General features: G+C 42.5%; 1 long non-coding RNA gene across 1 annotated transcript; it reads left to right on the forward strand.

The window, feature by feature from the left end:
• The first annotated feature begins 1,909 nt into the window (after positions 1-1,909).
• Positions 1,910-21,816, forward strand: LOC307032611. The gene is made up of 8 exons (XR_013806321.1): positions 1,910-1,991; positions 2,670-2,807; positions 3,748-3,789; positions 4,105-4,199; positions 4,846-4,938; positions 6,200-6,406; positions 20,715-20,836; positions 21,718-21,816. It is a non-coding gene; the product is annotated as an uncharacterized lncRNA (long non-coding RNA).
• Positions 21,817-22,774: the final 958 nt, after the last annotated feature.

A 22,774-nucleotide genomic window follows, 5' to 3' on the forward strand; every position in this document is an offset into this window, starting at 1 on the left:
TCACACCCTCAAAGTACACCCTGTAGCGAGTACAACTCTAACACAGGAAATACCTGTCTATGCTGCCCCAGAACACCTCTCTTTTTCCATTTGTTTCTTCCTGGTCACACTGACGTAACAAATGGACCAATCCGTGGAGCTCCTCACACACACTCACTCAGCCTTATCTTTTCTCAGGCTGTGAGTGTGTGGGGAACAGCCTGGCTGTGAGTGTGTCTGTCTGCTCAGGCTGAGTTCCGCGAGGTCTCGCAGACCCCACGCAGCAACCAGGAAAACGACACCAGTAATATAGCTCACACTGTCCGCTCCTCGAGCCTCAAAAGGCGGAGCAGCGAGCCCCGCAATATCCAGCCAACACGGCACCCAGACCCCACGCAGCATTCTCATCTGTTTGTCATTACTGGTGTCATTTTCTGCAGGGTTGCCAACTTTGGGTACCTGGCTGGAGTGAGATTTTGACATCATGGGTTTAATTACACATATGCGCACGAAATGACTGCTATCGTGTCAGCAGCGGGACCTTAGCATATATATAGGATATACAATATAATATACAAATACACAATATTGGACACAGACTATAAAGGGCAAACAGTTTCATTCACTAATGAAAGTCAAACATGTTTGTTTCCACTGTTTTATTGTGTGCCTGTCACGATAAGCCATTAATTGACTTATCATACGATAAATAAAAAAGAACTCGATAAATTGCCATTTACATGAGGATGTGACTAGCAGTTTGAAAGGATGTACTTGAATTATTTTTATATATTATCATTATGTCAGTGGTCTAAAATGGGCATACAACGATACCGACAATATTATCGTTTATCGCAATAATTTCCGGAAAAATGTATCCAACAAAATTAATTATCGTAAGAGGCCTATACATGAAACACACACACACATAAACAAATCTACAGACTTACTCCAAACTGCCAAATATATTAACACACTCTCACTCTCATTATACTCTTTGACCCTATTTTGGCCTAGTAGAACAATAAGCAGCAGACTTTTACTTTTTTATAATTTCTACTGGATCTTAGATCTGCCATGGGCAATACGGGTCGGCAGTTGCGGCTCCAGAGTATTTTTGTTGGTTAATCTCTGTTAGGGCTAACTCATACAGTGGTGTGGCTCAAGTCAGTATTTGCAATGTAATTACATACACACTATATATCGCCCCCCTTGACAGTGAAACGCCACGCGTGAGGTTTAGATTATTTCCCTGTCACAATCCAAATTGAACTGTATGAAATAAAAAGGCACATTTGTCTTGTAGTAAATAAAAAGGGCGACCTGGAGCCAATCCTGCAATTTCCCCACAGGTGAAAGAGTTGACATGCTGAAAACCCAACCCCTGCAGGGGGGTCTGGGGGGATTGTCCCCCAGGAGATATTTTGAAATACTAACATAAAATACACATTCTGGTACTCTCTTGAGAAGAAAATAACTAAATGTATTACTACACGACATATTTAAAAAAATGAATGCCATTTTAGTTTTGTTGTTACTTTGTTCTGAAAGCTGAACCTGCTGCTCCTCACAGAGAGAAGAGGGAAGAGGCTGTGTGAATTACTTTACATTGTGGATAAGGGTGGATAGCCCCAATTGTTCTGTGTGTCAAAATGAAAGACAGCCCACACACCTATCAATCATCAAACCGTGGGGTCTTATTTCATTACGTGTTGATTTCTATCAATACGTAATGTTGTATCGATGTATATAGAGATGTACTACAGCAAAAGTATTCTCCGTCGGGACTTCCTGCAACACTACGCCGTTATCTTGATTCTGATTGGCCAGAAGACATTATCAAAGATGTTCTATTGAGAAGACGATCACTAGGTGACAAAAGATGCTGTATGAGAAGCCAATGTGAGTTTGGAACATTGAACAATGTAAATCTATTCTAGTGGAACAACAATGGAATTATGATCAGTAGAAATTGCCATTACATGGGACCTTTAATGTTAGACATGGCACATGTGGGTTCTATTTTAATTCTTCTTTATATTTAAAAAAATGTATTCTGCAAAGTAACTAGTCGCTAAAAATGTAGAAAGTACAATATTTGCTTCCAGATGTAGTGGAGTAAAAGTATCAAGTGCGTTACTTTACACCAGTGCAATAGGCTGAAAGTAGGCTATCAATGATTTCTTTACATGTAAAATATTTTAATGCAGCCTTTAACACTGACTCTTACATTTTTTATTCAGAATGAGTGACAGTAGGAGAAGCTGAACACCATGATCTGAAAATGTAAACATTTATAAAAGAAAAATAATTCAACCTTTATTTTCAGGGACAGGGCCATGTGAATGCATCTGTGTTTCATATAAGACGCAGAAGGTATATGCAAGCACAAGTGTGAGTCTTGTATTGCAATGTGAAGATATTTTGTCCACACAGAATACATTATTCTAACAGACAGTGTTTAAATAATATTTAGATTTTTCCAACATTCAAGCAGCATCAGAAGGAAATAAGATATGAATGAAGAGTGAACTAGAGGCCGGAATGATTGCTAGACCTAATCAGAAGTGGCGTTCAATAATGTGCGACGTTAACACCCTCAACTAGCAGCCAGCGAGAAACGCCACAGGCAGCAGTAGTACAGGTCATAATTGAATCTGACTAATATAATGTCCCTGTACTGCTCTAAGGTGTCCTGTCCTGGAGTCCACCTGCCAGATAAAGATGACCTCTGCCTTAGCATGAGCTTCATGGGTCAGGCCTGTCAGTCTGAGGGTCGGCCCGCTGTCTTCCCTCTGCTGCTGCACCAGAGGATGACCTTTGAAAAGGCAAGTCGTTACTCATCACCTGTCTGGGAATAACACAGTACAAAGTGAGTTTTGAATAATCTGAATGGTAATGTTAGCTAAAGTGTAATACAAGAAATGTGTGATTACAGTAATTGTCATTCTCAGTAATGTTAGCTGAGAAGTGCCTGCTTAGAATGGCATAACACAACAACTGTACCGTACAAACAAATAAATGATCATTTATAAAAAAGAGAAGCTCAATAAAATAGTTTGAATATTATGTTTCTAGATTTTCAGGCATGCAGTCGACCCTGGAAACATCGCTGTGATGCTTGAGTATGAGTTAAATCATATTTATTACAGTTATACCATCTGTAGTAGATGTTTTTTTACGTTATGTGATGGCATACTCAAAATCCTACTTTTGTTTATAAATCAACCCATCACATCACCATTTTTTCTCAGATATGTATCTTTATACATTTTCCTCTGAATGCATTTGCATTAAATTGGCCCTTTGTAAAAATTCATTGGAAAGATTGACATTTATTTAAACCATAAGCAACTGAAATATTCCAGATATACATTGTTTCCAACTTCAGACAAAACCCTCCATTCGTACATTTATTTCCATGAACCAATATGAACAATGCAATGAACAGGTTTCCTATATATATTTGCCGTTGTCTCTCCTATGGCATGTTTGTTTCTTCCTGGTTAGAAACCTTATGGCTCCTGTTGCTCTGCCCCCACCACCACCTGTCTCACATATCAAATCACACACGGTGCCCAAAGATGCCTTCAGAATAATGGCCTAAAAAACGACTGGAACTAACTTAAATAATAACGCTCAATAATAATACATTTACTATTAAAACAGGAAGGAACAAATGTTTAACTATTAAATGGTATAAAGCAATATTATAGCACTTTTAGTCTTTTGGATTCTTTTCAACTTGCTGCTACCTTCTCTCTTCAGATGAGACAGTCACAATTGAACTGGTGCAGCTGATTCCACCAGGTGATGTTGTTTATTTTTCATATTCATACACTCTTGTTTTGCTGGTATATAAATATAAATATATAGCTGTATCACTGCACAAACTTCAGGTTGAACACTTACGCTCTTTCCGTGTGTGTGTGTGTGTGTGTGTGTGTGTGTGTGTGTGTGTGTGTGTGTGTGTGTGTGTGTGTGTGTGTGTGTGTGTGTGTGTGTGTGTGTGTGTGTGTGTGTGTGTGTGTGTGTGTGTGTGTGTGTGTGTGTGTGTGTGTGTGTGTGTGTGTGTGTGTGTGTGTGTGTGTGTGTGTGTGTGTGTGTGTGTGTGTGTGTGTGCAGTGGATGACACGCTGGCCTGCTTTGAAGAAGATGCTCGACACTTCTTGTTCCCGGAGCCTAAACTCGTTCCCTCATCCTCCGGAGTGGACCGAGAGGTCCTGATGACCCGAGCTTAAAATACTTACTTACTTACTTACTTAAAATGTTAAATTAAGTAAGCCTAAAAAGTCCCAGTTAAACAAAAAAAACATGCTCCATAGGAGAGTTAAATTCCTAAATGGTGTGTTAGATATTGTGGGGGAAACTTCTGTGTAGTAATGCATCAGGAGTCACCAACTCAAAGGAGACACGAGGAGAGCTGTAGCTTTGATGTCAAACACTGATGGTTTATTTGGAGCTTCAGCCGGAGAATTCACAAAACAAGTCAAAGAGTCAGAGGTTCTGACTTCACGGTAGAGTTGCCACGTCAATTCTGAAGAACTCTACCCCAGACCCATGTATTTAGCTAGTTCAGAGAGAATAATCAACATTGTACATAACAAGATAGAATCATAACACCTCTATCAGCTGATGCCAACAGGCAGGAACAGGGAGACAGAACACTGAGAGCACAGCAGCCAAGGTTACAGGTGTGTGTGCTCAGTCAGGACAGTTTGAACTGATAAACTGGGTCAAAGTTATGGGCCTTGGAAAATATTTCCCCAACAGATATATTAGAATTTTGCGACCACAGATCAGTAAGTTTGATATTTGCAGGTAAATGTGATTATGGTGCAACAACTTCCTCTCCTTTTTTAACAGGGTATTGCTCCTAGGTGGAAGTTTTCCACCAAAACAACCATCATTGAGTGCCTAGCAGATGCAGAGATGATCATTTACCCCAATATATCCATGGTAAAGAATATATGGCATGGCTCTAACTGCAGAGATGATGTATGATGCATCAAACAGCATCTAACTGCATCTGAAACAACACAAAAACTGGACCAGGTTAGAATTTGTCAGCAGGAGACCAGCACATAAAACCAGTGGCATCAAAGTGTTCTGTTTTTCTTAGATTATTTTAGCAACAATTATAATATGTTTATATTGGATTTTTTATATTTAGCACACATAAATTCCTATAATAATAAAAAACTGCAAATTGGAACTGGCAAATAGCTACCAATGGACCAATGGATGTGCTGACAACTGTAATGGGTTACTTTGATAGTGAAGTAAAACCTGTATGGTTTATTTTACCCGTTTTGTACATATAATGATCTCTTGGAAAGAATAGGTCTCAGCGAATCTACAAATATGTGTGCCGTTGTGTTTTCACATTTAATTGACTAAGGGGTCAGGGAAGAAGTAGTGTGATATTTGACATATGAGGTCACATCAGCTGGTCAAACTTAAATTACCTACTTCCTGTTGTTTTTGGACACAAGTACACAGTCCACTTCGCATTCAACTCACATTTATTTTTCTGTGATATGGTCAGTATGGTCAAGTTAGGAGAAGACAAAAGCTTACAAAACCCTTGCAAATCTCTGGTAAAAGAACTTAAAGGTCCCATGTCATGGCCTGATCATAATTCCATTGTTGAGGTCTACTAGAATAGATTTATATCGTGCAATTTTCCAAACTCACATTGGTTTCTCATACAGCATCTCTGTATATTGTGTGTATTCACTCTCTGTCCTACACGGGTTGTCGGAGCTCACACTGTCCGCTCCTCACAGCAGCGAGCCTCGCAACGTCCCGCCGTGTGTGTCTGTGTGTGAGGAAGTCCGCGGATTGGTCCAAACGTAACAGCTCCGTGGACGTAACGTCACTACACCCAAATACGTCACTATACCTAAGAAGTAAACAATGGAAAAAGAGAAATCTCCAACGAGGCGTTCTGGGGCAGCATAGACAGGTCTTTTCTGTGTTAGAGTTTTACTCGCTACAGGGTGTACTTTGAGGGTTTGTGACTCTGCAGACATAAAAAGCTACATAACACACAAGGGGACGGGTAATAACCAGAAAAGCATGACATGGGACCTTTAACAACAAGATGTAGCTCCTCTGGTTCTACTGTAGCAGAAGGTTCAACACAGACCGCTCAGACGCCCAGCCCTTCTGCTACTGGTGAACAGAAGTTTTGAAACATCCAATCTTTTTTCCCCAGAGACCACTGATGAACAGGAAACACTGCAGTAGACCCAGGAGCTGCTCTCCTCAGAGGAGACAGCCTCCAGCCCTGGGAAGCTGACGAGGAGTCAGAGCGTCCAGAGAAAGAACCAGCAGGTCACCACCGTTCCTCTGCAGAACCCAGTCCCTGCCCCCCCACTCACAGCACCTGGCCCGGCTCAGACTGGACTCGGCCCCCCAGCATGTAAGCACTAACAGCACATCTTGATCCCAACATGAACAAATATGTTTTCTTTCATCGCCAGCCAGCAGATGGCAGAGGAGTGCTGATCTAGGTCCACACAGCAGTTTTTTCTTGGCTTGTATCTGAAACTAATACCACTTTCACATTTCTCTTCTCCAATTATATAATGCTTCACCGGTACCAAGGTTGGAGACTCAATAAAAAGAACAATTTTGATACGATATAAAACAATACATTCAGTCTCATCATCACTAAGAGGTGTGTTGGTGTATATGCGGTGGTGTAATGTATTGAAGTACATTTACTCAAGTATTGTACTTAAGTAGGATTGTGAGGTACTTGTACTTTACTTAAGTATTTTTATTTTATGTTACTTCATATTTCTACTCCACTAAATGTTGGAAGCCAATATTGCACTTTTTCCTCCACTCCATTTATTTAACAAAATGAGCTACTAGTTACTTTACAGATTCAAATATAAATAAACTATCATATATAATCATATATATATTCAGCAGTAGTAGATCAAGTAATTCAAATGAACCTTTATCAGCTGTGATGAAGACATTATTGCATCAACAATCATAATCCAGTAATTTAAGATATTATATATAAGTAAGATTTTAAATGCATGACTTTTCATTTTAACTGAGTATTTTTACAGTGTAGTAGTTCATCATTTACTAATGTACAATAATGTACAGTATCATTTAGCATTTACCTGGGACTATTTTCTAATGTTTTGCTCCTGTGGGAGAAAAACCTGACACGGTCCAGTTAGATCAGGTCTCTTTCCACACTCCCTCTAAAACGACAAGTCTCTTAAGTATGGTGTAATATAATATTTAAAAAATATACATCACAAAGTCAGTTAACAGAGCTGTTCTGCAAAGCAACTTAAGTGTAACATAAAAATCAAAACTCCTCCACAATTATTTTTTCTTCACTTCTTAATTTCACTATCTTTGACCTTACCGGAGTAATTTTTCTAGACATACTAATATCAACCTGTACCTCTCTCCTGCAGGTACCATGCCAATTACTGCATTCCAATGCTGGTGGTCATCCTTTAATGATTTAAGAAATGTGTCTTTATTATCCTACATTCTCAGTCAGCTGCTCGAAAGACACCATGCTAGGAATAAGTTAAACGAGATAAAAAGCAGGAAACAACAGCATTTGGTTGAAATGGTGTTTCTTCTTTTGTGGTAAAAATTAAATAGGAACAAAACAAAAACTCTATGCCCTCACTTTTAGGTTAAATATCAATTTTCTGATTTTGTTGTAGCATCCAATTTCTTTTTCATTCATTTTTTTCATTCTTTTAAACAACAAGACACACCATCCCTTACAAAACTTCCGACAACAAAACATTAAAATAAAACAAATTATTTGAAAAACAGAGACAAAGAAAAGACATTACAAAAATGTAATTGAAATATAAAATATATAATAAAAATAAGAGACATTCATGAAATTAAATTAAAAAATAAAATAAAATAAAGATAAAATTGGGCAGTAGCAACATTATCCTAAAAAGTGTACATAGTCACAGCAGTTTAAGAAGTACTTTACTTTTCCATTCAACCAGATCGCTCTCATGGATTCCCATTGTTATTTCTTAGCATGTTTGACACATTAACATCACCTAACAGTTGAGTAAATGGGCCCCAAACCCTATCATAGGTTTCATTTTTCCTTTTCAGAATATACGTTATCTTTTCCATAGAACAGCAATTATTCATTTCCCTCAGCCATTGGCCCACATGTGGCTTCTGAGTGTTCTTCCATGACAAGGCAATCGAGCGTTTTGCTTGGAGTAAACACATGTTTATGAGATTCTTTTTATTCTTTGTTATGACTGGGGTGGAGGCGTAAAGTCCCAATATAAACAATTTAGGATCAAGTGGTATCTTAACATCTAGCATTTTGTGAATTATTTGTGAGATCTCGCACCAGAAAGTTGCAATCTCTTTGCACTCCCACATGCAGTGAAAAAGTGTCCCTTTAGACTGTTCACACTTAGTACATATATCTGGAATATTATTATTAAACTGATGTAATCTCACAGGTGTTATGTACGTGCGCATCAACCAGTTGTGTTGTAGCAATCTTAATCTGGTATTTGCAGTTTGTCTATGTGCCTCAGTACATATCACACGCCTGTCATCCAAGGAAATATCCTCTTGTATATCTCCCTTCCAGGCGTTAAGCCGGTCGGTAGAGGATTCAGTGGAGTTAAAAACCAACTAGTCATATAGCACTGAAATAAGCCTTTTCCCATGAAAATTATCAGAGATCAATCGTTCCAGTTCAGAAAGTGGTGGGGGAGTTAAAAACTGTTTGCGGGAGGCAGTTATAAAGCTTCGTACGTGTAAGTATTTATAAAAACTGCTATTTGAAAGGCCAAATTTAGTAAACAACTGTTCAAATGACATCAACGTTTCATCTTGAAACATATCGCCTATTTTTGTTAGACCTTTCTTTGCCCAATGATGGAAACCTTGGTCCATTCTTCCTGGTTTAAATTGTTCATTTCCACAGATTGGGCTAAAACGGGACATTGATGATTTTTCCCCTAGCACATCTTGAATTTTATACCAAACATTGATCATATTCAATACAAATGGGTTAGATTTTTGTTCCCTAAGCTTTTTAACATTGGCAGAATACATGTATGAGTTAAGTGGCAATTTAGGGGTAAGTGAAAAGGCTTCAATGTCTACCCACGCTGGGACTGGGTCGGGGGAGAAGTAATACATTATGCTGCGTAATTGGGCGGCCAAGTAATACCACTGGAAGTTAGGAAGTTTGAGTCCTCCTCTGTCATACGGTAAGTATAATAACGTCAAACGTAGCCTGTGTTGTCTATTATTCCAAATTAGATTCGAACATGTTTTCCTCAATTTAGTGAAATGCGATAGTGGCAAGGGTAAAGGTACAGTATGTTTTGAAACAGGTACAATAGTTTTGGAAGGATATTCATTTTCAGTATATTTATTCGCCCGATTAAAGAAATTGGCATATTAGACCATCTTTCCAGTGATTTATAAATTGACTCAAGAGCAGGATCATAATTGGTTTTTACAATTTTTCCCACATCAGGCACTATATGTATACCTAAAAGAGTCTGAATAAAATTGTTATCAAGAATTTCAGCTGTGGGTTGAGTGTACAATAACCTTACCCAATTTCAGAAAGCAGTCCCAAATCCAAAACGGTCTAGTGTTGCAAATAGAAAAGGCCATTCTATTCTATCAAACGCCTTTTCTGCATCGACTGATAGCAGAGCAGTGTCTGGCGCGTCTTTCCTCTCGTGAAGTATATTTAACACTGTCCGTACGTTATGAAAGCCTTGTCTCCCTTTAACAAATCTGTTATGATCCATATCTATAATGACAGGGAGAACAGACTCCAATCTACGTGCTAATACTTTGCAGAGAATTTGAATGTCCGAATTTAGAAGTGAGATTGGACGGAAAGATTGGCATTTATGGGCTCGTTTGTTTGGTTTTAAAATTAAAATGATCATGGCACCTCTCAATGAGGGAGGGAGTGACCCGTTTTTATAGGATTCCTGAAGCATTTCTATAATTGGAGTTAAAAGTTTTCTCTTGAATTTCTTATAAATATCGATTGGTAATCCATCAGGACCAGCTGCTTTGCCAGCATTCATGGCATCAATTGCTTCTATAATTTCCTCCGTTGACAAATCAGAGTCCAGGTTGATTTTTTCTTCATTTGAGACACTTGGGAATTTTAAATTATCCAAAAATGAAGTTTGAGCGTCCGAATTAGGCGGATATTCTGAGGAGTATAACGTTTCATAGAATTGTCTAAAGGTTACATTTATTTCTTCAGGATCCAAAGTCACATCTCCCTTAGAATTTTTGATTGCATTGATAGCTCTTTTTGATTGTAGCTGTTTAATTCTCCAGGCCAGAAGTCTACCTGGTTTTTCTCCCTGATCATAAAATGTATGTTTAAGCTTCAACAAGCTATTCGCAGCCCTCTCAGCAGATATTTGATTGTATTCAGCCTTAAGAAGTAATAGTTCCTGATGTGGGTTTTCTGAGCTATCCATAAACTTGTCTTTCTCTAGCACTTTCATTTTATAATCCAGCTCTTCCAGTTTTTGATGGATGCGTTTTAATTTAGGAGACGTAAAATGTATAATCTGTCCTCTCAAGAAGGCTTTAAAAGCTTCCCACAAGCCGAGGTCTGACTTGTGTTCATTTAAAAAAACATATCTATTTGTTTCGCAATAAAGTCTATAAAAGCCGGGTCCTGTATGTCAAGGGGAGAACACTGAGGCATGAACTCAATTGCACGACTCAAAACTCAGACTCAGATAGCGTTTCAAAATAAAGACTTTACTGGAATTTGCACAGTAATAAAACAAGGAAAACAAAACCACTCTTTCGAGGAAAACTATAATGCGATCTATAGCATAGGTCCGTGAAAGGTCCGTGAGGTAAGCCGATACGTGGTCTTCGTGAGACAACGAACTGACAATTAACAGGAGGGAGCTAACACAATATATACACAGGTAAAGGGGACACAGTTGGAAACAATCAGGGCGGGGAAAATAATCAAGGACGCAGGAGACAGAAAAGGGGCGGGGAGCGTGGAGGCCTGAAATGAGAGGAAGAAATAATTAAGGGTATAGACATAAAGCACAAGACAAAGGGACATGACAACTTTAACATAAAGAATAAACTTTCACAATAAGTTTCTTGGACATGACAGTACCCCCCCTTCTAGGGACGGCTCCTGACGGCCCAGGCTCCTCTGAGTTGAGGCGGTCAAAATCCTCAATGAGGCTTTTGTCCACGATGAAGCGGGAAGGAATCCATTGCCGCTCCTCAGGACCATAACCCTTCCAGTCAACCAGTAACTGTCGCCCTCTACCCCTTTTCCGACTAGCCAATAGTGACTTGACCGTGTAAACCGGACCTCCATCGATCATCCGGGGGGGCGGGGGGGGTTTGACGGTGGGAACCATAGCGCTCTCCTTCAATGGTTTTAATTTCCCTACATGGAAGGTGGGATGTACCTTCATGGCCCTGGGAAGCCGTAGTCTCACTGAGACTGGGTTTATGACCTTGGTGATGGGAAAAGGACCCACAAACCGGGGAGCCAGTTTTCGGGAGAGTACGTGGAGGGGAAGGTCTCGTGTAGAGAGCCAGACTTTTTGGCCTGGCTGGTATACAGGGGCTGGTCGGCGTTTTCGGTCTGCTGCTCTTTTAACCAGTTGTGAATTCCTGCAGAGTATCTTCCTAGCCGCAGCCCACACGCGCCGACAACGCCTGACCAGAGCGTGGGCAGACGGGACCGTGACCTCCCTCTCCGTGGCTGGGAACAGTGGCGGCTGGTAGCCATAAACAGTGAAACGGGGACAGGCCCGTGGCAGAAGTAGGGAGGATGTTGTGTGCATACTCAACCCAGGTGAGGTGCTCGCTCCAGGAGGATGGATTCTGGGACACCAGGCAGCGCAGGCAGGTCTCCAGTTCTTGATTTAGGCGCTCTGTCTGGCCGTTAGACTCCGGATGATATCCAGACGAGAGACTGACCGTGGCACCGATGAGGCTGCAGAACTCCTTCCAGAAGCGTGACACAAACTGGGGGCCCCGGTCGGAGACAATATCCTTAGGGAAACCATGAAGCCGAAACACATTCTGCATCATGACCTCCGCCGTTTCCTTAGCTGAGGGCATCTTTGGCAGAGCAATGAAATGTGTCATTTTGGAAAATCTGTCCACTACCGTGAGAACTGTGGTTTTACCTCTAGAGAGGGGCAGGCCAGTGACGAAGTCCATGGAGATCTCTGACCAGGGCCTGTTGGGAATAGGGAGTGGTTGTAATAACCCTATTCGCGACCTGGAAGAGGTCTTGTTTCGAGCGCAGATAGGGCACGCCTCCACATACTCCTTCACCTCCTTCTCCATGGATGTCCACCAGAAACGTTGTTTAACAATGAACATAGTTCTCTTGACTCCGGGGTGACAGGTGAGCAGCGAAGTGTGAGCCCAGTGGATCACCTGTGGTCGCTCGGCCTCCTGAACAAAAATCCGGTTAGGCGGGCAACCCCTTGGTGCAGGAGCTCCAGCATTGGCACGTATTACCTCCTTCTCTACTGGCCAAGTCAGCGCTCCTACCACCCGGTTCAATGGGATGATGGGTTCCGGCTCCTTGGCTGCAGGCACAGGGTCAAACAGACGGGACAGAGCGTCAGGCTTGACATTCTGAGACCCCGGCCTGTAGGAAAGAACAAAGTCAAAACGGTTGAAAAACAAGGTCCACCTAGCCTGGCGGGAGTTCAGTCTTTTGGCCTTTCTGATGTACTCCAGGTTCTTGTGATCGGTCCAGACCACAAAAGGATGCTCGGCTCCCTCCAACCAATGCCTCCACTCTTCCAACGCTAACTTCACGGCCAGCAACTCACGGTTTCCCACGTCATAATTTCTCTCTGCCGGGGAGAGCTTCCTGGACAGGAAGGCGCAGGGGTGAAGTTTGTTGTCCTTCTGTTGTTGCTGGGAGAGGACCGCTCCCACCCCCTCGTTGGAGGCATCCACTTCCACCACGAACTGGCGAGTGGGATCCGGCATGGTAAGTATGGGGGCAGTGGTGAACATCTTTTTCAGCCGAGAAAAAGCCTCCTCAGCCTGAGGAGACCACACAAAAGGCACCTGAGGGGACGTGAGGACATGAAGAGGGGCTGCAATAGCGCTGAAGCTCCGCACAAAACGTCTGTAAAAATTAGCAAAGCCTAAAAACTGCTGCACTTTTTTGCGAGAGTCAGGGGTAGGCCAACAGGCTACTGCGCTAACCTTCTCTGGGTCCATCATAACCTGACCTGGGGAAATGATGAAGCCCAAAAAAGTGACTGTTTCCACATGAAATTCACACTTTTCAGCTTTGACAAACAACTTATTTTGGAGCAGTTTCTGTAGAACCAGGCGGACATGTTGTTTGTGGGTGTGAAGGTCAGGGGAGTAGATCAGAATGTCGTCCAGATAAACAAAAACGAAACGGTTCAGAAACTCCCTCAACACGTCGTTGATCATAGCCTGGAAGACTGCAGGAGCGTTTGACAATCCAAACGGCATGACCAGGTATTCATAATGTCCTGAAGGGGTGTTAAAACCCGTCTTCCATTCATCGCCCTCCCTGATCCTGACCAAATGATAGGCGTTCCGCAGGTCTAATTTGGTGAAAACCTTTGCTTCCTGAAGCTGCTCGAAAGCGGACGAGATGAGAGGGAGGGGGTACCGGTTTTTAACCGTAATGTCATTGAGAGGTGAGTAGTCGATACAGGGCCTAAGAGACCCATCCTTTTTGCCCACGAAAAAAAAACCTGCCCCTGCTGGGGATGAGGAATGACGAATAAGCCCTGTCTTGAGGGAGGCATCAATATAGTCCTTCATGGCCTCTTTCTCAGGTCCTGAAATTGCATAAAGTCGACCCTTAGGAATGGGAGACCCGGCAATCAAGTCAATAGCACAGTCATAGGAGCGGTGAGGAGGAAGAGCCAGAGCTTTGGACTTACTAAAAACTTCACTAAGGTCGTGGTAGCAGGAAGGAACTGAAAGTACATCCGGAAGATATATTTTTGGGACTGTATCCTGCCTAACACTCCCAGTGTTACATCCCCTGTCAATCTCTGCTACCTGCTTAAAACAGAGATCAATGCAATTCTTTCCCCACCCCTCCACCCTCCCAGATTGCCAATCTATGTGAGGGTTATGAAGTTTCAACCAGGGAAACCCCAAAATGAGTGGATGTTGGGCTGAGTTAAATAAGTGAAAAGACATTGTCTCATGGTGGTTATCATTACATCTTACTTCTAAAGGCTCCGTTTGGTGAGTCACTTTAAACAACAGCCGCCCATCGAGAGCACTCGCTTCAAGAGGCTGGGGTAGAGGTTTAGTTTTTATGTCCCATTTTTTAACTAAACCCCAATCCATAAGACTTTCGTCCGCCCCTGAGTCAATGAGAACACCATGAGTAACTACATTGTCTCTGATCTTTACCTGGATCCGGGTCAGGGTGCGAGGAGGAAAGTCAGAGGAAGAGATCCGGCTCACCAACGTACTCCTCTTCATTGGTGAGCCTCCTCTTTTACCGGACAAGCCGCTTGTGGGTGTCCGCGCTGCCCGCAGTAGAAACACAGACCTTCCTTGAATCGACGCTGACGTTCTGCCAGCGACAGCTTGGCGCGGCCCAACTGCATTGGCTCCTCCACGGAGCCAGGGGGCGCTGTTGTCCGGAACGCAGGTGGTGAGGGGTGACGGGGCCTCCAAGAAGAAGTAATATCCAGCGGCGAGCGTCTCCTCTGGAGAGGTGGATCAACCGCATCCTTGGATTTATTCCTTCTCCTCTCCGTCAAACGATTGTCTATACGTAAAGCCATGGATATGACAGAGTCCAAATCAGCGGGCAGATCGAGAGGCGCCAGCTGGTCTTGTAAAGAATCCGAGAGACCGCTGACGAAAGCGTCAAACAATGCAGCGGAGTTCCAGCCGCTGTCGGCTGCCTTAGTCCGGAACTCGATGGCGTAGTCAGCCACACTCCGCTGATGTTGTCGCAGCTTGATCAGAGCCTGAGCTGCTTCCCTGCCCGGCGTGGTTTGATCGAAGGTCTTCCTCATAGTGTCTATGAAGTTTTCCAGAGACCCGCAGATAGGCGAGCCTCGGGACCATTCTGCCGTGGCCCACGCTGCTGCTCGGCCGGAGAGATGAGAGATCATAAAAGCCACTTTGGAAATGTCCGTGGGAAAAGCAGCCGGTTGGTGGTGATAGTGTAACTCACACTGCACGATGAACGGCCGGCAGCCTTCTGAGTCCCCGGAGTACCTTTCGGGTGGAGCCAGACGCATGGAAGCCCTGTGCGGCTCAGTAACCCGGTTGGGATCGAATCCGGTCACCGCTGGAACCGGAGGAGTCGTAGGAGGAGAAACAGCCTGCAGGTGAGTGAGCACACGCTGAACCTCTGCTGCCAGTAGATTAACTTGGGTCGTCAACGATGTTTGTAGTTCCCCCTGGCTGCTGGTTAGATCCTGCACTCCCTGCTGCATGGTGGCCATACGCTCCTCTTGTTGCCCAAGACGTTGGCCCTGAGAACGGATAGCGTTCTTAATCTGATCTGAGTCGGCTGAGTTCATTTTGATGGTCAGTTCGTACTGTCAAGGGGAGAACACTGAGGCATGAACTCAATTGCACGACTCAAAACTCAGACTCAGATAGCGTTTCAAAATAAAGACTTTACTGGAATTTGCACAGTAATAAAACAAGGAAAACAAAACCACTCTTTCGAGGAAAACTATAATGCGATCTATAGCATAGGTCCGTGAAAGGTCCGTGAAAAGGTCCGTGAGGTAAGCCGATACGTGGTCTTCGTGAGACAACGAACTGACAATTAACAGGAGGGAGCTAACACAATATATACACAGGTAAAGGGGACACAGTTGGAAACAATCAGGGCGGGGAAAATAATCAAGGACGCAGGAGACAGAAAAGGGGCGGGGAGCGTGGAGGCCTGAAATGAGAGGAAGAAATAATTAAGGGTATAGACATAAAGCACAAGACAAAGGGACATGACAACTTTAACATAAAGAATAAACTTTCACAATAAGTTTCTTGGACATGACACTGTAGCCAGTTTATATGAAAACGCCATGTTGGAGGGCTATTAACCAGTTTAGAATCTACATATGTAAAAGATATCGGGGCATGATAACACCATGGCATCATAGTTGCAGTCTTTAATTTTATTTCTTATCTGTGTTGATATTGGAAAGTAATCTATCCGTGAATAGGTTTTATGTGTGCTAGAGTGACAAGAATATTCTATATTGTTTGGGTTCAGTTCCCACCAGATTTCTGATAAGTTCAAATCCTTCATAACATTTAATATAGATTTTCTAGCTCTAATATGGGACGTGTCCGATCCAGTAGATGTGTCTATTTGTGGGTTCAGGGCCACATTAAAATCGCCTCCTAGAATGAAATTACCTGGAAGCGTTGATAAGGTCAAGAATCAATTATCAAAAAATGCGGGGTCATCTTCGTTGGGGCTGAAACATTCACTAAATTAAGTTTCTCGTACAGTAATATGCCCTGAAGTATAATGTACCTGCCCTTGGGATCAATTATTGAATTTATTACTTGAAATGGGATTGACTTGTGAATTAGGGTTAGAACTCCTCTGGCATGTGAACTATAGGAGGCTGAAAACACTTGGCCTTGCCATCTTTTTTTGACTTTAGACAAATCACACTGCATCATATGAGATTCCTGCAGGAAAACTATGTGTGAGTGTTTTTGTTTCAGTCTACTAAGTACCTGCTTCACTTTAGTTAATTTACCCAAGCCCCTGCAATTGGTGAGTGGATAAACGATGCTGCCCTAACAAAATATATATTATATAACACATAAGTACACATAAAACCCCAACCCTCTAACATACATTTCCCCCTGAGATCTACAGAAAAATCTCCCCTCCCTCTTACCACCTCCGACATGACCAACCTACCACCAGACCTGCACACTGTGTAGTGGGCTGTCCTTTGTCTCCTCTTTTACCCTCCCCCTGCAACGTGTTACAGATTAACACTTTCAGAACCCACACAAATACATCCCCTCTCCCATCTCTTTCCCAAACACCAAAAGTGCCATTTGCTCAGGATAACAGCAACATTACCAGATTCCTAACTTTTGCAAGCACAAATATTGTAAACTTTGACCATTAAGGTTAACAGTGAATAGCTTGAATTAAAATAAGACTTATATTACAACCAATGGAAGCGTTGTATAATTTACCAATACAAAAATTAACAAATTGAGACACCATTCAAGGGGGCATCGCCTTTTGCTGCCCCCTTGACTCCCAAAGCAAAGAAAGAGAAACATTGAAAAAATGGAGAGCTTGCCTGTGTTGCCTTGTAAACTGGCAATCGTAAAAACGTAAATTATTATTGGGGCACTCGTTCCGAAACTCATTTATATAAGCGGTGTTCATGTGGTTAATTTCAAACTCGGTTTAGACAAAACAGCCAAAACAATTATTTATCAGGAAAGAATATAGGTAAGGTAGGGGCAAGGCGCCCCGTCATCTCCCACGTATGTCTCATTGGCGGCTGTCAGCCTGTAATCGCCCGGCCGCTTCCGAGTCATTAGTCAAACGCTTCTCCTTTAAACATATTTTGATTTACGTCCGTAAATCATGTTCAGTTAGTGTTCAAGCCGTCTTATTTCTTCTGTATGTCCTTGATGAAGTTCTCCGTGTCCGAGGGGTTGTCAAAAAAGTAAGATCGGCCGCCGTGTGTGACCTTCAGTCGCGCCGGGAAAACTATTCCATATTGGACGTACTGTACATCTCCCGCAGCCTCCGTTTAACTCCATCGAATCTCCTCCGTTGTTTATGCAGCTCTGCAGAGACGTCCGGGAACAGCATCACTTGGCGATCTTTGTAGAATATTTTACCCATTTGTCTTGCAGCATTCTGAACGAGGACTTTATCCTTGTAGCCTAATTAAGGAACTTCATGATCAGTGGTCTAGGCGGGCCATTAGCAAGTTTAGGGCCAGAGAGCCGATGGGCTCGCTCGATAACAATAGGAGAGGCTGGCGGCGCTAATCTCAAGGCATCGGGGAGCAAGGATTCCAGGAATGCGCAAATATCCTTCCCTTCTGCCGCTTCAGATAAATTCACTAATCGTAAATTGGATATTCTGCTCCTGTTCTCAGAGCTGTCCAGTTTCGAGGTAAGCTTGGCAACTTGTTCTTCTAGGCTCACGGCTCTCCTCTGCAGGGAGACGACGTCATCTTCGGCGTTTGATATTTGCTCCTCCGTCTCGGATATTCTCTTCTGACATCTCACTTTTAACGCTGTTGACGGCTGAAAGTAGCCCATCCAGTTTAGATGAAAACTCTGTCTTCAGGGCCCAGGAGTTCAAAACTTTTAATCTCAATCAGATCCGATCAGATTTTGAAATCCCATTTTTTGTGATCCAGGATCAGACAAATCAGCCAAATGTTGTCCCTGGAGTTCAAAGCAATTCAGGATAGGATCACCCTGATCCAGATTACGATTTTTCAAGATGACTAGATCCTGAATATCAGTGCTTTAATCCTACCGATCGCCATCTAGTGGATATGAAAAATAATACAAGGAAGACAAGAGACCACATTGCAGAGACATCTATAATGTCTAATTATATTTTTTTATTTGAAAGGTGATGACAGATGATGGACTTTTTTTTTGTTGAAGATATTTTTACTTTAATCTAAATTACATTTTTGATTGACAATCTTTGCTGTTACACTTTTATGAGCATCAACATTTATGTAATCAACATTTGGTTGAAAAACAAATAGGCCACCACAAACGTGAGCAAAAATGGGAAAAATAAAATCTATTTCCCATGAAGGCTAAAAAGTGTGTATTATTTCAGTCAACAAACGTTGCCATCTTATTTAAATTGAAACATATTTTAAAATAAATTGTACAGTACATTTTGCTCTGGTAATCCACTGGAAATCCACCCCTCTGGTGGGATCAGGGTAATCCAGTTTTTTGGGATCAAACTGATCCCAATCCTGTGTTGTCGGTTTGAACTACCCGTTTTGAAGATTTGATCCAGATTAAAGCTTTGATTGGATTTCCTTATCTGATCGGATATCAAAGTAATCCTAATCCTGTTTTTTGGTTTTGAACCCCCCAAAATCCAAATCTGATCTGATCCGATAGGGATTAAAAGTTTTGAACTCCTGGGCCCAGGCCATTTATTGCTTGTAGGATAGCATTGTCGGTGTTCTCAGTGGTAGCGTTAGCTTCTGAGCTACCCTTGCACTCCTTGCTTGCTGAGTTGTCGCCTTGTCCTCACTTGCTCCATCTTCTGTTGAGTTTTCCGCCTTTTTTGTCGGAACACCGGCAGTGGGGGGGAGAGTGGAAGTGGGTTTGGTGGAGAAATAGAGCTGGGTGTCATCCGCGTAGCAGTGAAATTGGATTGCGTATTTTCTGAAGATATGGCAGAGAGGTAGAAGGTAGATGATAAATAGGAGGGGGCCCAAGACAGAACCCTGAGGAACACCAGTGAAGACTGGATGGGACTGTGATTTGAAGTGTTTGAGTTGGACAAAGTGAGTACGGCCGGAGAGGAAAGATCTAAACCAGGTGTGGGATGTGCCAGTGATACCAATGGAAGATAATCTGTCAAGGAGGATGTGGTGTGAGATTGTGTCAAAGGCTGCAGTCAGGTCAAGGAGGATGAGTATGGATAAGAGCCCAGAGTCAGCTGCTATCAGGAGATCGTTTGTGATTTTAACCATGGCCGTCTCTGTACTGTGTGAGGAGCGGAAACCAGACTGAAATTCTTCAAAAAGATTATTGTTGTTCAGATGAGTGTGGACTTGGGCTGCAACAGTTTTTTCGAGTATCTTGGAGAGAAATTGTAAATTAGAGATTGGGCGGAAATTATTCAAGTTGTTGGGGTCCGCACCTGGTTTCTTGAGAATAGGGGTTATTGCACCTGTTTTGAGGGATGAGGGGACAAGACCAGAGGTAAGGGAGGAGTGAATTATGTCGGTAATTAAAGCGGAGAGAGAAGGTAGACATGCTTTAACTAGGTGGGTAGGAAGTGGGTCAAGCTGGCAGGTGGATGATTTGGAATTACGAATGAGATTTGATATTCCAGCGACAGTGGGAAGTTCGAAGCTGGATAGTGGGGAGGAGAGGGGAGCATACGGAGTTGAGTGAAGTGATGTATAGCTAGAGGAGGTCAGTTGCTGGTGAATATTTTTGATTTTGGCATTGAAAAAGGTCATAAAGGTGTTACATTGAGAAGTTGAATACAGGTGGGGTGCAAGAGAGGCCGGTGGTTGCAGAATGCTGTTGACTGTAGAGAACAGGGTTCTGGTGTTTCCTTCACCTAACCTAATTAAGTTGGCATAGTATGCTGATTTAGCGGAGGAAAGAGCATCCTTATAGGCGAGTATGTGGCTGTTGTACATGTCCTTATGAACTACAAGGCCAGTTTTAGTATACAGGCGTTCAAGACGACGACCTTTAGCTATGAGCTGGCGTAACTCGGGTGTATAGCAGGGGGCAGAGCGGGTGAAAGAGACAGACCGGGTTTTCAGAGGTGCATGTATGTATAAAATGTTATGGAGTCCATCATTGTAACATAAGATTGATCACATCAGCTTTAGAGAGTGGATGATCGGTTGCTGCAGTGCATTATACTGTAGGATGGTTTATCTATCATTGAAAGAAGCGAACTGTAACAAACTACTTTGCTTTCCTGTCAGGTTGGAGGGGTATCACAAGATGTCTCCAGCTCTTCAGAAACACAAGACCCACCTGACTACGACCAGGGTCCGGACCCTCCCGGAGTGTGGGGGTCTTACAGGGAACAAGCCAGGCACAGCAGGTCCTTTTCTTCTTCTACATTGAAATATTGTCTTTCATGGTACAATTATTCACTCTGTCACAAAGGTAGAGAATATCGTCAAAAGATATCAAAATGACAAGATTTTTAAAACACTTATAACTGCACATGTATTAAATATTAAGATGCAGACATTATATAACCTTTATTCCACTGTTGTTGGTGTTAATCAGGAGTGACAGCCACCACGCCCACACAAAAAACACAGACAGGGGGAAACAAACAAACACAAAGGAGACGGCTGGAGCAGTACAGCCACCACAGCGTTACCTAATGCAACTTCACACACTACGTCTTACGGTGCCGTGTACCGGAGGGGAGAGAAAGCAGCGAAGGGGGGAGAGAGAGAGCAGCGAAGGGGGGGAGAGAGATGTAATACGGTTTCTTGATAAAGCTGTGGAGACGGAGTATGTGCTGCACCCAGGAACGAACGCTAGCTCCGGTCCTTTTCCCGTGAGGGAAACTGTGGACTCGATGCCCTGACAGGCTTGAGTTTGTGCAACCTGCACAAACACAAGCTCACCATGATTACAAATGGTGAAATGCAATGAAAAAATTACCGAAAAAATACCAGCTCACTAAATCACAACCGCTCAAACCAACTACAAACTACTACCTCGGATTGGGCAGAGAACGAGTCCCAGAAAGTTGCTCCCCCATGTGACGTAATATGACGCGTTTGACGTATGACGTTAAAAAAAAGCAATCTTTAGTAGCAGAGCTCAAAACGGCTCCTTTTCCTCTGAATTCCTGATCACATGTCACATCATTGAATACTGTATATCAGACTTCTTAACTGACTTGTACTGCAAACAGGTGTACGTAGATGACACGTAGCCTAATGATGATGGTATGATTTTCAGGTCTTGGTGCAGCTCTCACAGAGAATGGGAAGAGGTCCAGGAGCGTGTTCGGGGACTTCTCACAACACCTAAAGCTGTACGCCGACTCGCCTTTGTAAGTAATAGATAACATATTAGATATCACATTAGAATGTAGTTAATTCTGGTGTATATACTCATGCTACTATACATGTACGTCTTCAGTTCAGTTGTTGCAAGTTGCAGTGGTTGATAGCTGTCTCACAGGAATCTCCCTTTCCTTTAGCTTTACTGGATTCTCCTTTTTTAAGGGGGCCGATGCCATTCGGTGTAATCTCTATGAGAATGTCTTTCAGGACCTCGACACAAACTGATGAACCCAAATGCACGACCCAGAGACAAAGTCTTGAATGTAACAAAATGTAATTTTAATTCCAAAGATCAGGTAATCCCTCTTAACAGAGTAGGTACAGTAGGCTACTGGAATAAACAAAAAGTGCTCACAAGGAGGCAAAAACTAAGCATAACAAAAAGAGATCTTAAGAAAAACTTAAGCCTACAAAGTTAACAAAATAACAAAACCTGACATGAGCGAAAGTGATCCTTTCTGAGCCAAGGCTTGGCATGACCATTCGGGGAAACAAACAAGTCGAACTGACCCAGGACAGGGGAGAGACAGGACTATTTAAACAGGTGGAAACAATCAGGGGCGGGGCAGACACTGATGATGGCGGGAAAAACACACAAGGGGAGGAAGAAACAGGGCCTGAAATGAAAGACAAAAATAAAAGTAGAAAATAAAACAGGAAATGGAAAACGAGACATGACAATAAACACAGAGACTGACTAGAGATGAAGGACCTAAATAAACAGACATGTCCAGACGTGAAAAAACATGAAAGTGACAGACATAATACATAAACATAACTAACACATTTGATGAGACACAACAATTTCTTTTAAATCTTATTCTCCATAACTAAAGTACTTCACGAAAAAAAATTCAATTTTCAAAAACATTTGCATCAACTGTATTAGGAACCAAGCCTTTATTCATAACAGTTAATGTTAGGTAAATTACTTTAATTTATACTTTCCA

Source organism: Notothenia rossii (genome assembly GCF_949606895.1).
Source record: "Notothenia rossii genome assembly, chromosome: 3".
NCBI classification, from domain to species: domain Eukaryota; kingdom Metazoa; phylum Chordata; class Actinopteri; order Perciformes; family Nototheniidae; genus Notothenia; species Notothenia rossii.